The following is a 16,160-nucleotide window of genomic DNA, read 5'->3' on the forward strand; positions in this document are numbered from 1 at the left end:
GCGGTGCCGGCGATTTGCCGAAATTGCGGAAGTTGTCTCTCGAAGCGCCGTGAATGCCATCCCACTGGCGATTTACATTCTCGCCGGTGGGATGTCATATCGGGGAAATTAGTTGCCCGCGACTAGGGAGATTTGACGCGGGCGACTAATCTCCCCGTGTGCCACAGCCCTTATGCTCATTTTAAAAGCACTTGTGACCAAGGGAAAGCGGTGCCCTGCTCCGACATCAGAAGGCCCAGGTGAGCCCTGTCCTCGCTATCTGCTATTGGGCAGAAGATAAGGACGATTCCCCATTGTGTCCTGCGTCTCCTGCCGTCCCCTAACCTGTGTGTCTGAATGGGGGGGTGGGAGAGGGAACCCCACTAACAGAGTCAGCAAAATATTCATTTTTTTCATATATCTGTAACCTTATTATAAACTAAAGGAGGCTCCTGAAAAAATGGTGACCCTCAGAGGGGGCATAAGTAAAAAAAATGTTTTGCTTACACTCTTGTAAATTCTATCACTATCCTGCTAAAGCTGCCTATACTCGTATATCAATATTATCGTACGAAAATCGGCGTTTAGGGCTGAATCGTTAAACAGGGGTAGAATCCCTATTGTTTCTACCCCCATATCTGACTATTCAGCCCTGAACATCAGCGGAGGGTGGGAACGATCTTTTCTGCAACCTATGGGGTGTAATTGTAAAATGTATGGCCTTAAGTCTTAGTGAAACGGTATGGCAGCTCTCACCCAAAAGGACAAGAAAGACAGGGTGTTCTTATGTGCACAATACTATATGGCTGCCATCAAACTGCACTTAAAGAAAACAAAAAGAAGTGCTTAAAGTTCTTTTTTTTGGCATATCTGCAGGTTACAGGGATGTCCAATAGTGAATAGAAGAAAATGTATCAAAACAGCATTTCCTTTGAAACTTATACAAAGTAACTCATGAAAATATCTGTTGTGGTTTAATATGTAACTTTAAGTGTCCGACTGTATAAGGAAAGCTTTTTTTTATAAAGGAAAAGCTGTACTTCTGCCTGAATTTTTTAGGAATTACTAAACTGTCCCTGGTGAGATGTCAATAAAACACCAGAGACCAACGACACAGCAAACACTGATATTTATATACTGAGAGGTCACTGCCCTGAAGTAACCAACAAATGGAGTCGCTTTACTGTGTATTACACACCCTGCCTAGTATATACAGGGCTAGTCACACCCAAGCATTATTATATGCTGGTAACAATAAACAACTGAAATGTAAGGCCTTAACTTATACAGATACGCCCCCTGCTCTGTGTATAATACAGATATGCCCCCTGCTCTGTGTATAATACAGATACCCCCCCTGCTCTGTGTATAATACAGATACCCCCCTGCTCTGTGTATAATACAGATACCCCCCTGCTCTGTGTATAATACAGATACACCCCCTGCTCTGTGTATAATACAGATATGCCCCCCTGCTCTGTGTATAATACAGATACCCCGCCCCCTGCTCTGTGTATAATACAGATACACCCCTGCTCTGTGTATAATACAGATACGCCCCCTGCTCTGTGTATAATACAGATACCCCCCTGCTCTGTGTATAATACAGATACCCCCCTGCTCTGTGTATAATACAGATACGCCCCCTGCTCTGTGTATAATACAGATACCCCCCTGCTCTGTGTATAATACAGATACCCCCCTGCTCTGTGTATAATACAGATACCCCCCTGCTCTGTGTATAATACAGATACCCCCCTGCTCTGTGTATAATACAGATACCCCCCTGCTCTGTGTATAATACAGATACCCCGCCCCCTGCTCTGTGTATAATACAGATACCCCTCCCCCTGCTCTGTGTATAATACAGATACCCCGCCCCCTGCTCTGTGTATAATACAGATACCCCCGCCCCCTGCTCTGTGTATAATACAGATACCCCCTTGCTCTGTGTATAATACAGATACCCCGCCCCCTGCTCTGTGTATAATACAGATACCCCCCTGCTCTGTGTATAATACAGATACCCCCCTGCTCTGTGTATAATACAGATATACCCCCCCTGCTCTGTGTATAATACAGATACCCCGCCCCCTGCTCTGTGTATAATACAGATACCCCTCCCCCTGCTCTGTGTATAATACAGATACCCCGCCCCCTGCTCTGTGTATAATACAGATACCCCGCCCCCTGCTCTGTGTATAATACAGATACCCCCTTGCTCTGTGTATAATACAGATACCCCGCCCCCTGCTCTGTGTATAATACAGATACCCCGCCCCCTGCTCTGTGTATAATACAGATACCCCCCTGCTCTGTGTATAATACAGATATACCCCCCCTGCTCTGTGTATAATACAGATACCCCGCCCCCTGCTCTGTGTATAATACAGATACCCCCCTGCTCTGTGTATAATACAGATACCCCCCTGCTCTGTGTATAATACAGATACCCCGCCCCCTGCTCTGTGTATAATACAGATACCCCGCCCCCTGCTCTGTGTATAATACAGATACCCCCCTGCTCTGTGTATAATACAGATACCCCCCTGCTCTGTGTATAATACAGATATACCCCCCTGCTCTGTTTATAATACAGATACCCCCCTGCTCTGTGTATAATACAGATACCCCCCTGCTCTGTGTATAATACAGATACCCCCCTGCTCTGTGTATAATACAGATACCCCCCTGCTCTGTGTATAATACAGATACCCCGCCCCTGCTCTGTGTATAATACAGATACCCCGCCCCCTGCTCTGTGTATAATACAGATACCCCGCCCCCTGCTCTGTGTATAATACAGATACCCCCCCCCCCCTGCTCTGTGTATAATACAGATACGACCCTGCTCTGTGTATAATACAGATACCCCCCCCCTGCTCTGTGTATAATACAGATACCCCCCCCCCTGCTCTGTGTATAACACAGATACCCCCCCCCCTGCTCTGTGTATAATACAGATACCCCCCCCCCTGCTCTGTGTATAATACAGATACCCCCCTGCTCTGTGTATAATACAGATACCCCCCCTGCTCTGTGTATAATACAGATACGCCCCCTGCTCTGTGTATAATACAGATACCCCCCTGCTCTGTGTATAATACAGATACGCCCCCTGCTCTGTGTATAATACAATTACGCCCCCTGCTCTGTGTATAATATAAATAGCCCCTATGCTCTGTATAGTTCAGACATGCTACTGATATGTGCAATATACACATAACCGCATGTATATATGCACCCTAATGTACTTATAATGTGGATCCTGCTCTGACCATAGTATGAATACATATTCATTAAAGAGTTAATCCCAAAGCCTACAATATGAGCACACCCTATTGCCCTGATGGTGCCCTATGAAACACAGGCTGGAACAAGCACAACACACCTGCCCCTACCCTCTGGGTTACACCCCAACCTGGGCACCTGGCCCACAACAATTTTCATTCTCTTTCATTCAGTGGGGAAAACTTTGTAGAACACTCTACATATTTATCACTTACGCCCAGTCATCCACATTACTTATTACATCTGGATCCTGCTACCAGTCTTACAAAGCAAATGCTTGGCACCATATACATCTGTTCTGAAATGCCAAAAAAATCACATAGAGGGCCACATCTGGCCTACAGGCCTACAGCTGGCCAACCCTGCCCAGTGAGAGGGTGAAGAGAGAGAGTATATCCATCTTGTAATTAGTTGTTTTTCAAGTTTATTTTTTGTATTTTTGACTTTATTATCTATTAATATCCAGGTTATGCTGCATGGGGAGCCTTATTTTATACTTGTATCCTTATATGTAAGAGCTGCCATCCTGGTTGCTCTGAAGAAGTTATTAAAACTCTGCTTCAAAAATGATAGAATTGTTGTTGCATTGTTGTTGCAGCAAAGACACTGCAACTTCAGGGGGGAGTCCGGAGGACAGGGACACCCAAACCTGCAGCCCCCCCACCCTGCAGTTTCCTTTCTGCCCCCCTCCAAGCCCTTGTGCTGTCTGATACATGCATTATGGGAGTAATGGATCGCGGCAGGATCACTTGATGTGGAGAGGGAGGCCCCAAATTTTTTTCTGCAGGGGGACCCAGCAGTATCAGCTTACACTATTGGTAGAATGCTTGTTGGGTTTTATTAGGGATGCACCCAATTCAGGATTTGGTTCAGGTTCCAAGCTTCTGCCGTTTTTCAGCAGGATTCGGCCCATGCACGTAACCCCTATTTATCCTAATATATCTGTATATGCGCATTAGGATTTGAATTCGGTTCAGTATTTGACCAATTCTTTTGCAAAGGATTTGGGGTTCGGCCAGATCCTAAAATAGTGAATTTGGTGCACCCCTAGATTTTATTAAACAGAACCTTTTTTTACTGTCCATAGCTGCCGTATTTGGTCAGGCAGTCTGACTGATTTTTAACATGTTGTCAAGCCATCTGGTCATTTATGGCAACTCTGGGCTGTTGCAATAGTCAGTCACTCCTAACTAAAAGTGTCATCTGGCCATGCCCCTATTCAGTGACAGTCTGCTCCAATAATTGCCCTTTCCTGCACACCATTTATTATTTTGAATGCCTTATTAGAAAATACCTGCGAAAACTTGGCTTCCGGTCATTTGAAATAGGGCGATACGGCGATGCAGAAGAAGCAGAATCCACTATGCGACGATCGACTTCTCCTCCTAGCCTTCCTTCTGTATAGGAAGGAGTCGGGCTAGGATCGATCAATCGATCGTTGCATAGTGGATTCTGCTTCTTCTGCATCACCCTATTTTAAATGACTGGAAGCCAAGTTTTTGATCACAGCTCCTTCTTACTACCCAGCAGATACAGATAGCAGCTGAATTCTAAAGCTGGCCATACACGCACCGATATTATCATACAAAACCTCATTTCATATGATATTCGATGTGTGTATGGCAGATATTGCAAAAGCTTTGGATATCAGTTGAATGAGCAGGACAAAAGATTTTGATTGGGTGTTTAGGGCTGAATCATCAGGAAGAGGTAGAATCCCTATTGTTTCTACCTCCATATCTTACGATTCAGCCCTGAACGTCAATGGAGCTTTCCAGCGACCATTGGTAATTGGTATGTGTATGGCCACCTTTAGGCTAAAGTTTTAGGGGATGATTTGTCACCTACAATAAATCTACTTTGAACGACTAGGCCTCCCTTGTTTCCTTCCTACTGGCAGTAATATATATCACTGGTCAAGAAACATACAAGTCACTTTGGCTTTTGGGCAAGTTGAGAAACCCAAAGTGGCACATATGTTTCCCCTCCAGCTATTTACATTATAGCCAGTGGAAAAGCTTTTTTAGGAAAGTAGTTGCCCACTGTAGCATAGCGACTAACGCCATAGTGTGCCATCACCCTTACTGGTATTCTTATTTGTTTATTCTTTCTGTTCAGGGAGTCTCCCATTCATCTTCTATTCTGTCATTTAAACCTTTGCCTGGTTTCTAGGAAACATGACACAGATAACAGTTTAAATTCCAAACTGGAGAGCTGCAGAACATTGGGAAAGGGGGAATTTACCTTTAAGTTGCTTTTATTATGTTACAGAATTGCCTCTTCTTAGAAACCATTTGATTGGTCTTCATTTATGTGTTATAGTGTATAGACATATGTCCCCAAAAAGTATGAGCAACCTAAAAGCAATCCTTTCTTCTCTATTCCCAGCAACTAATGAGAAACCTCTTGCTTATTTATTAAAATTGCTACTTTGATAGTGAAGTTTTGCAGTTGGCCATTCATTTCTGTATGCTCTGTCCTACTATAAGCTTTAGTATCACTTTTGTGGCGCCAGATAAACGGACGTGCCTTCTAATATTAAGGGAGGCAGGCCCACAGGTGAGTAACTGAGCAAGTACTGTCAGAGCACAGATATTCGTCAGCGCTTGGTATATAATTAAAGCCAAGTCTCTGTAAATTCTAGAAAATCAGAACCATGAGATTTAGAAAGCCCTGAACTGGGGAATGTTGGGATTTAAGGAGCACACACCCCTAAGGCTGATGCCACACGTGGCGTTTTTACGCTGCGTTTTTTCTCAGCCTAAAAACGCCGCACAAGCCACACATGGCGTTTTTCAGCCTAGTACTGGTGACGTAAGCAAATCCCGTTGCCATGGTGCTAATAGTGTGAAATAGCAAAAAACGCAGCGTATTTCCGCTAGGTCTGGCAGCTGCCTTTGCGTATACATAGGAATAGCTTGCTTTGCAAGTACTGGCGTATTTCAGCCTACGCTTGAAAAATCCATGCTAAGGCGTTTTCTAGCGTATTTACGCTTTGTGTGGTTTGCCTCGAGTCTTTTCAAGTTATTTCTATGGATGATGATATCAGGCGTTTTTCAGCCGCCGAAAATACGCAGCGTAAAAACGCTACGTGTGGCATCAGCCTAATATACCGATCACTGTAACCTGGTCCTTCAAAAAGTATTAATAAATACCATTTTTATATGCTGAAATCCAATTGCAAAACAATTCTCTTTTTACATCATTTTGGCTGGGGAGGAGGGGCTAAAACAATAATGTTACAAATTGCAACAACTTCTCCACAGCTTACAGACAGCATGCAGGAACTTCATAACCCCCAATGCATTGCACTGTGATGTTCCTTTCCTTACTGACATCACGTGTGCAGGGAATTGTGGGATTGGGAGGATGCAGGCTTAAGACAGGCCGAGGACAGGCAACTACTGTTACATTTTATTTGAGTCTCAACATAGTCAGCAAGATCAGCAGGGGAACAGGGGGCGGGGCTTAGGGAACTCTTCCAAACCCTTATTATTGAATTAAATATAATAAAAAGGCTGCATATTTTTTAATTGCAAAGTTGATTGAAATTATTTTTACTTTTCAAAGTAACAGTTCCCCTTTACTGTGTATTAATTATTATTAGTAGACTAAAGTTATGGTTATCCAAGTTATGGAAAGACACCCCAGGGCCTGTAGGGTTAAAAATATAACATAAACCAGAGGGGTGTCCAGCTGCCAGACCTTAAGCCAGGGATCCCCAAACTTTCTTACCGTGAGCAACATTTCAATAAATAAAAAAAGCTGGGGAGCAACACAAGCACAAAAACTTTCCTAGTAGGTCACCAATAAGGATTTACATTGGTTAATTAGTAGCCCAATGTGGGCTGGCAGACTATTAGTGGCTCTGTTTAGCAGTACACGTGGTCTTTATGTCTTTATGCATAGGCAGTTACCTCTTCTGCCTACCCCTAGTCCTGGCTGTCTTGCAGGTGAAAATTTGCCAAAGAGTTAGGGAAAGCTTGAGATGTGTAAAGACACATCATGCTACGTTCAGTCAACATGAGGATAAAATCAACAGGGACCAAGAAAACATTTTGCTATAGTTGTACCTGCTCCAGCCCCAGTCCCTTCCCAGAGGCTATTATCCCCCCACTGCTACTATAGGCACCATCTCTCCCTACTATACCTGCTATCCCACAGCCCCAGTCCCTTCCCAGAGGCTATTATCCCCCCACTGTTACTATAGGCACCATCTCTCCCTACTATACCTGCTATCCCACAGCCCCAGTCCCTTCCCAGAGGCTATTATCCCCCCACTGTTACTATAGGCACCATCTCCCCCTACTATACCTGCTATCCCACAGCCCCAGTCCCTTCCCAGAGGCTATTATCCCCCCACTGCTACTATAGGCACCATCTCTCCCTACTATACCTGCTATCCCACAGCCCCAGTCCCTTCCCAGAGGCTATTATCCCCCCACTGCTACTATAGGCACCATCTCTCCCTACTATACCTGCTATCCCACAGCCCCAGTCCCTTCCCAGAGGCTATTATCCCCCCACTGTTACTATAGGCACCATCTCTCCCTACTATACCTGCTATCCCACAGCCCCAGTCCCTTCCCAGAGGCTATTATCCCGCCACTGCTACTATAGGCACCATCTCTCCCTACTATACCTGCTATCCCACAGCCACAGTCCCTTCCCAGAGGCTATTATCCCGCCACTGCTACTATAGGCACCATCTCTCCCTACTATACCTGCTATCCCACAGCCCCAGTCCCTTCCCAGAGGCTATTATCCCCCCACTGCTACTATAGGCACCATCTCTCCCTACTATACCTGCTATCCCACAGCCACAGTCCCTTCCCAGAGGCTATTATCCCCCCACTGCTACTATAGGCCTCTGACTATAGGTCTATAGTACATTACTGAGCTTCATAACTAAACCTCTGCTCTACAGGGCCCAAACAGTGGTCCCTCCCTGACCCTCTCCCAAGACAGCCCTGTAGTGCTTTTCTGGGTTCAGCAGGTCAAGAAATAATCAAACTGATACATAACATTACTGCCCTATTTATCCACACTGGTAAAAGCTTCTTTATTTGCAAATAGACGTTCCATGGTGGTTCCATAACAGCACATTACAAAGAAGCCTTTCAGCCCATCTTGCTCTTTCCTAAATATGTATCTAGATTATAAACACTCCCTTATCTGCTCAGTCACATCCCTTTCAACTTCTCTCAGTGTCCCTCCAGCACTAATCACCCTCTCACTGTCACATACACTGACATACCAATGGAATATATATTTTGCCCGAGGGGTGGGGGGGTTAAACATGGCTGCGGTTGCGTATGGACCTTGTGACCTGAGCCTGGAGGCAGATGACACAAACGAGAACATTTTATCGTACAATAACCCAAACAGTGTGGCATCCGGTTTCCCAATGCATGCTCAATATGGGTTCAAAACGCTAAATATTAACAAATAATAACAAATACTGACAAACCTTAAATAATGGCAGTGTATTTAGCAACAGACATGGGCCTCGAGAAAAGGTTACAATAGGGAACGGAACATCATGTTGGATATACATGCCTGAATGGATATATTATATATATAATCCAAATAGAAGCAAATGGAGTAGTGGGGGATAGTAAGTACAGTAAGGCATGGTAGCAACAACAGAGGGGTAGTACCCATTTCCCAAACCTGTAGCCCTTCAATTACCATTGAAGTACAACTCCCAGCAACCACCAAAGTTGGCTGCAAGGGGTATGGGAGTTACTACTAAAGCCAACCCGGCTGTTTGGCATAAAGAATAAGGTATAAAATACATTTTTAGCCCATACTATCCTCCCTATAGTAGTTGCAAAGGGAGAGGAGTGGATGTAGGCTAATCCTTATTCCAGCAAATATTTACAGCAATAAAGGAATATTGTCAGCACAAGCCTTAGTAATAGGTTTTATATAGTAACAAAAAAATAATTATTTATAAAAAAAAAAGCACATGGTGTAGGTATAGAATTTGTAATATTTCTAATGATAATTAAAATGACAAAGCCCTGTAGCTGACCTATTCATCTACAAGAGTAAATGATGCTTGGAGATAAGGATTAGAGTGATTTTATGAGGTGGATCCTTACAGCACAGCTGGAGCTGGGGTCTGGGAATAAAAAGGAACATCCATTTTGCATGGGTGTATTTTCAGGATACATTAATCCCGATTTTGGGGTTATGCAATGTATTTCATGCCATGTCTCTCACACACAGACACATAGACACACAGGGACACACAGACACACAGAGACACAGAGACACAGAGACACACAGAGACACACAGAGACACACACACCCTGTGTTCAGAGAAAATCATCCCTAGATTACAAAGGGAGTGGTAGGGAGGTTACATGTGTGTTGTGTGCATAGTGCTCACTGTACAGGCATAGGTGTGTGTATGTGTGCGTATGTGTGTGTGTGTATGTGTGTGTGTATGTGTGTGTATGTATGTATGTATGTATGTGAGTGAGTGTGTGTGTATGTATGTGAGTGTATGTGTGTGTGTATGTGAGTGAGTGTGTGTGTGTGTATATGTGTTTGTGTGTATGTATGTGAGTGTATGTGTGTGTGAGTGAGTGTGTGTGTGTGTATATGTGTTTGTGTGTGTATGTATGTATGTATGTATGTGAGTGTGTGTGTGTGTATGTATGTATGTATGTATGTATGTATGTATGTGAGTGTGTGTGTATGTATGTATATGTGTGTGTTTGTGTGAGTGTATGTGAGTGTGTGTATGTGTGTATATATATATATGGGCAGGGAGAGTGTCTGTACACAGGTGAATGTACATGCTGGGCTCACAATACAGTAGGGTGTGGATACATGGGGAGAGTAGGGTGCTCACATGGTTACACAGGCACAGATTTGGGTGCTACACACACACAGATGAGCCCCCATCAGGCAGGATTGTGCAAGTGGGTGACAGGGAGCAGGGAGTGGGTGACAGATGTGTGTGGGGGGGATACTGCGGGCACAGGCATTTGTGTGCAGGATCTGGGGGTGTCGGAGAGGGGGAGATTGGGATTAGCTAGGGGGAGAGGGAATAGACCCCAGTTTCGCTTGAGCCTGCGACACACTGTACCGCAATGGGTTAAGGAGAGAGGTTGGCAGCCGATGCCCGGCACTGTGCCAGGGGTTAATTAACCATACCCCCCCCCCTTTCTCCCCCAAATCGCCCAGACAGTAGCAGTCCCTTACCTGTCAGCAGCGAGGATCCAAGGGGGAGTGGGTTACCCTCAACCGGCCATAGAGATCCTCCGGGGCACCCTCCGCAGGCAGCGATGGGCGAGGGGGGCACAATGCAATGGGCAGAATGGGAGGGTGGGGGCAGAGGGAAGGGGGCTATTCTGCAGCCAATCCCGACCCCCCTCTTTTCTTGCAAAAATGAAAGGGGAGCGGATGGAGGAGGGAGGGCTGCTCGGTGCGGCAGCACAAGCCACTGCAAAGGTAATGCTCGCAGGAGAGGCTGGGCAGGAAAACAAGGAGGCTGGCACAGGAGCCAGGGAAGGGGAGAGCCGGGGGGGGGGGGGGGGGAGGCAGGGGCCGGCCCAGCTACGGGGGAATCCAGCCTCCTCACATGAGACTGAAAAAATGAGATTTTTTTTTCCCTTTTGCTTGAGTGAAGTAGATGTGAGAGATGCCCCACCTAGTGTGTGTGTGTGGGATCTGCCCGACACCCCCGCCCCCACCCACCCTACTCCCACAGCCGGCGCGCCGGGGGTTAATAGCAGCCTCATCTGGATCGGGGACTCACAATGGCTGCAATCAGGCTAATGGCTGTGCGGCGGGGGCAGCAGGGGTGCAACATGTATAGGGTGCAACATGTATAGGGTGCCGTGCAACCCACTGGGGGATGTAATAATATAATGTATGCCTGGGGGGGGGTAGTTGTGCAATACACAGGGGCTGAATGTCTTGGTGGATAATCTTTGCCATATGCATGCATTGAGGAGATATTTCGTACACATGCACTGCGTGCATTGGTGGGTCAGCTGATCTCTACACATTTACTGCATGCATTGGTGGGTCATCTGATCTCTACACATTTACTGCATGCATTGGTGGGTCAGCTGATCTTTACACATGCACTGCATGCATTGGTGGGTCAGCTGATCTTTACACATGCACTGCATGCATTGGTGGATCAGCCGTGCCGTACACGTGTACTGCGTGCATTGGTGGATCAGCCGTGCCGTACAGATGCACTGTATGCATTGGTGGATCAGCTGTGCCGTACAGATGCACTGCATGCATTGGTGGATCAGCCGTGCCTTACACATGCACTGCATGCTTTGAAGGATCAGCTGTTGGGGGAGGGTCTGCTTTGCTATATTTGTGCATGCACAGGGGGACAGCAGTAGACTACACATGGACTGCATGCATTGGTGGATCATCTTTGCCATATGCTTGAACTGCATGCATTGGGTGTGACATACACATGGACTGTATATTATTGGGACATCAGAGGTACTGCATGCATGTTATGGTAACACACATAGGCCCTACATTTGAAATAGCTATAATCTTAATAATATAATATAACTTATGGGCAAACAGCCTCTGGATTTTATACAGGTTACAATGTTTCTGGAGGTGACTTTTTGAATCAGGAATATGCAGCCAACAACCATCTCTAACTGTAGCCAGAACTGAACTCCCGGCATTCCCTGACAGGGCATTCAGGTTTCTAGCGCATCACTTCCTAGATTTCATTACCAGTTTTACAAACGGTATTTAATATTGTTGTAATTATTTTAGTCTAATTCATTATAATGTATTAATGAAGTTATAATTGGGACTTTAGTTCTCAGATGATTGGAGTAGCTATAGGTTGACAAAAGCCCAGAGGACTGGAGGTCAAACACATTTTAGCTTTATCATGTTTAATACATACAGAATTTTTACATAATACAGGTATGGGACCCATTATCCAGAATGCTTGGGACCTGGGGTTTTCCGGATAAGGGATCTTTCTGTAATTCGGATCTCCTGCCTTACGTCTACTAAAAAAATCATTTAAACATTAAATAAACCCAACAGGATTGTTTTGCTCCCAATAAGGATTCATTATATCTTAGTTGGGATCAAGTACAGGTACTGTTTTATTATTACAGAGAAAAGGGAATAATTTAACCATTAAATAAACCCAATAGGGCTGTTCTGCCCCCAATAAGGGGTAATTATATCTTAGTTGGGATCAAGTACAGGTACTGTTTTATTATTACAGAGAAAAGGGAATCATTTAACCATTAAATAAACCCAATAGGGCTGTTCTGCCCCCAATAAGGGGTAATTATATCTTAGTTGGGATCAAGTACAGGTACTGTTTTATTATTACAGAGAAAAGGGAATCATTTAACCATTAAATAAACCCAATAGGACTGTTCTGCCCCAATAAGGGGTAATTATATCTTAGTTGGGATCAAGTACAGGTACTGTTTTATTATTACAGAGAAAAGGGAATCATTTTTAAAAATATGAATTATTTGATTAAAATAGAGTCTATGGGAGATGGCCTTTCCGTAATTCAGAACTTTCTGGATAATGGGTTTCCGGATAAGGGGTCTGATACCTGTATTGCTGTAATCATCACTACTTACAATCATTACTACAACATTATTACACAGTAGAACCAAAGGGAACAATGAGAACTATTGTATTGTGTAGTTCTGTCGAGTTTCTTCAGGGAATTCAAGATGCTTTCAGAAATCAATGGCAGCGATTCCAAAAGTACTTAGGGGTACGAGAGCAAAGCTCTAATGTGTTTTAACATTTTAAATATTAATCATATTATAATTCACGTGTATGTGTTGTGCCTCTTAAGCGATTGAGTTTTGTATGTATAATAGTGATAAATATGCCCCTAAAAAAAGATTCACCGTCTGATCTATGTATCTATCTATCTCTCTTTTTGTATTGCGTGGGCACCCTCAGGACCCAATCAGCTTGCAGCTTACAACTTGTAGCAGGCAACAGTAGATTCCAGCACAGTTTCATAGGGCACAGGCAGAGATACATTTCATTGCTCTGGGCCAGACCGTCTGGCTATATGCTATGTCTGCCCCATCAACTGCATTTAAGTAACTGAGATTCCTGCTTAGAGATGAAATGGGGATACATAAATATTACTTATAATACCTATAATATTAAAGGGCAGTCATACCTCTCTGCACCTACAGCCCCCACACAAGAGTATAGGATTTTTTTTTTTTAACCTGATACATAAGTCATCAGCTATAAGTCAATTTCTTGGCTCTTATAGGCACGTGGGGCAGTTACAAGCTCTGCCCATTCCTCTGCCGATTCCACCCATTTCCCCACCAGCTCTGCCCACTCCACCCACTTTCCTGCCCCATGTGACACCCAACCTGCTTCCCTGACCAGTAAGTTGGTATAATTGTTAAAAAATAGGTTGTAAACCTAGTTGCTAGACAATTTTAGCTTGGCAACATGGACTGCATTATTTTTAATAGCAGTAGTCTGATTGTATCCATGCTTGATTGTGATTGACTGGGAATCAAAATAGGCCCTGGCATTTCAAGTACACAGAGGCCCAAATATCCCCCCCCAACAACCTACTAAATAGCGACTGTCTATGGCATCTTACAGTCCAGGCCTGGTTCTGTGTTCCCTGTCCCCACAATGTGCCTGCTATGTATATGGCCCTTCTCTAGAGTCTCTGAATCAAGCGCTTCCTTTTGTAAACATCATGGGAATGTCTGACACTATCAGTGGCGCGGGGGAATGAATCCATGTGGAACAGGAGAGCCTGTATGTTCACAGTCGATATGTAATTAAGCTTTGTTGATTCTGCCAGGTAGCTGGCTCCTATGATGGGCTATAGCAATAAGAATGGAAGAGAGCACTGTTACATCATAAAACAGGTATTTAAAGCGGTAGTTTAGATAAAGTGTTACTGGTCCTGTTTTTTGAGGCTTTATTTATCAAATATGGGGAAAAGTGCAGAGTAGGTCCAAACTGGCAATCTGTGGGTTCAGGCAAATGCCAGAGGGGCTGCTGTAAGATGCCATAGTCAGTCACTATTTATTGGGCTGGGGGGCTGTTTGGGCCTCTGTGTAATTGGAATGCCAGGACCCAGGCCCAGACTGGCAATCTGTGGGTTCAGGCAAATGCCAGAGGGGTTGCTGTAAGATGCCATAGACAGTCACTATTTATTGGGCTGGGGGGCTGTTTGGGCCTCTGGGTACTTGGAATGCCAGGACCCAGGCCCAGACTGGCAATCTGTGGGTTCAGGCAAATGCCAGAGGGGCTGCTGTAAGATGCCATAGACAGTTACTATTTATTGGGCTGGGGGGGGGCCGTTTGGGCCTCTGGGTACTTGGAATGCCAGGACCCAGGCCCAGACTGGCAATCTGTGGGTTCAGGCAAATGCCAGAGGGGCTGCTGTAAGGTGCCATAGACAGTCACTATTTATTGGGCTGGGGGGGGGCTGTTTGGGCCTCTGGGTACTTGGAATGCCAGGACCCAGGCCCAGACTGGCAATCTGTGGGTTCAGGCAAATGCCAGAGGGGCTGCTGTAAGATGCCATAGACAGTCACTATTTATTGGGCTGGGGGGGCTGTTTGGGCCTCTGGGTACTTGGAATGCCAGGACCCAGGCCCAGACTGGCAATCTGTGGGTTCAGGCAAATGCCAGAGGGGCTGCTGTAAGATGCCATAGACACTCACTATTTATTGGGCTGGGGAGGGGGCTGTTTGGGCCTCTGGGTACTTGGAATGCCAGGACCCAGGCCCAGACTGGCAATCTGTGGGTTCAGGCAAATGCCAGAGGGGCTGTTGTAAGATGCCATAGACAGCCACACCTGTGGGGGGCTGTTTGGGCCTCTGTGTACTTGGAATTCCAGGGACTATTCTGATTCCCAATCCAGACATGGTGCAGATTACAAACAATGGGCATCTTCCCAGTTGCTGTGGAACCATACCCACACAGCAGCTGACTCCGAGCCAGATCCGTTTTCAAACCGGCAAATCCGCGTTACAGTCACCTCCGTTTTCCACACAGCAGCTGACTCCGAGCCAGATCCGTTTTCAAACCGGCAAATCCGCATTACAGTCACCTCCGTTTTCCACACAGCAGCTGACTCCGAGCCAGATCCGTTTTCAAACCGGCAAATCCGCGTTACAGTCACCTCCGTTTTCCACACAGCAGCTGACTCCGAGCCAGATCCGTTTTCAAACCGGCAAATCCGCGTTACAGTCACCTCCGTTTTCCACACAGCAGCTGACTCCGAGCCAGATCCGTTTTCAAACCGGCAAATCCGCGTTACAGTCACCTCCGTTTCCCACACAGCAGCTGACTCCGAGCCAGATCCATTTTCAAACCGGCAAATCCGCGTTACAGTCACCTCCGTTTCAGAGCTCAGGGCCGGGTGTCAGTGGGCGGGAACATTCGCTAAACGGATCTGTGCCGCATCTGTGAAAACGAGTGCGCTTCAGTGGTAGTACTACATCCTCAGAGCTACAAATTTCATAAAGGTAAGTCACAGTCTATTAACAGTTTTAGTGCCACAGGACGTAGAATCTACATCCTGGGTAACAAAGTACCTAAGTGCCACAGAACGTAGATTCTACGTCCTGCACTTCCGGATTTGGGAGCGGAGGAGCGGCTTTGGAAGCCGCTTCTTCACTCCCCGCTTGTTCCCCAGCCTCCAGACAATAGTCAGAGGGGGGGAAAGAGTGGCTCCTGGGGTGCGATAGCCCAGGGGCCCCATAAGAAAAGCCGGGCACGTGCAATCCGTGCCTGGCTTTAACTATCTCCTTCTGCCTTTCTCTGCTTCCCCCTCTGCTCAGCCCCCTGCTTCCTGCCACTCCTACTCACTGCCAGACTGCTGCTGCTGCTGCTGCTGCTGT

The 16,160-nt window shown here is 45.7% G+C and overlaps 1 protein-coding gene across 7 annotated transcripts in view; it reads right to left on the minus strand.

The window, feature by feature from the left end:
- epb41l1 (erythrocyte membrane protein band 4.1-like 1) overlaps positions 1-10,787 on the minus strand; it is a 63,498-nt gene extending 52,711 nt beyond the window's left edge. The window contains exon 1 of one of the 7 annotated variants that reach the window (XM_012952747.3): positions 10,489-10,787. The gene's annotated coding sequence lies outside the window, so the exon portion shown is untranslated. The remainder of the gene's footprint in view (positions 1-10,488) is intronic. The other 6 variants (XM_012952743.3, XM_012952739.3, XM_012952744.3 and 3 more) reach the window with 6 other exon arrangements.
- Positions 10,788-16,160: the final 5,373 nt, after the last annotated feature.

The sequence above is a fragment of the Xenopus tropicalis genome, chromosome 10 (genome assembly GCF_000004195.4).
Source record: "Xenopus tropicalis strain Nigerian chromosome 10, UCB_Xtro_10.0, whole genome shotgun sequence".
NCBI classification, from domain to species: Eukaryota; Metazoa; Chordata; class Amphibia; order Anura; family Pipidae; genus Xenopus; species Xenopus tropicalis.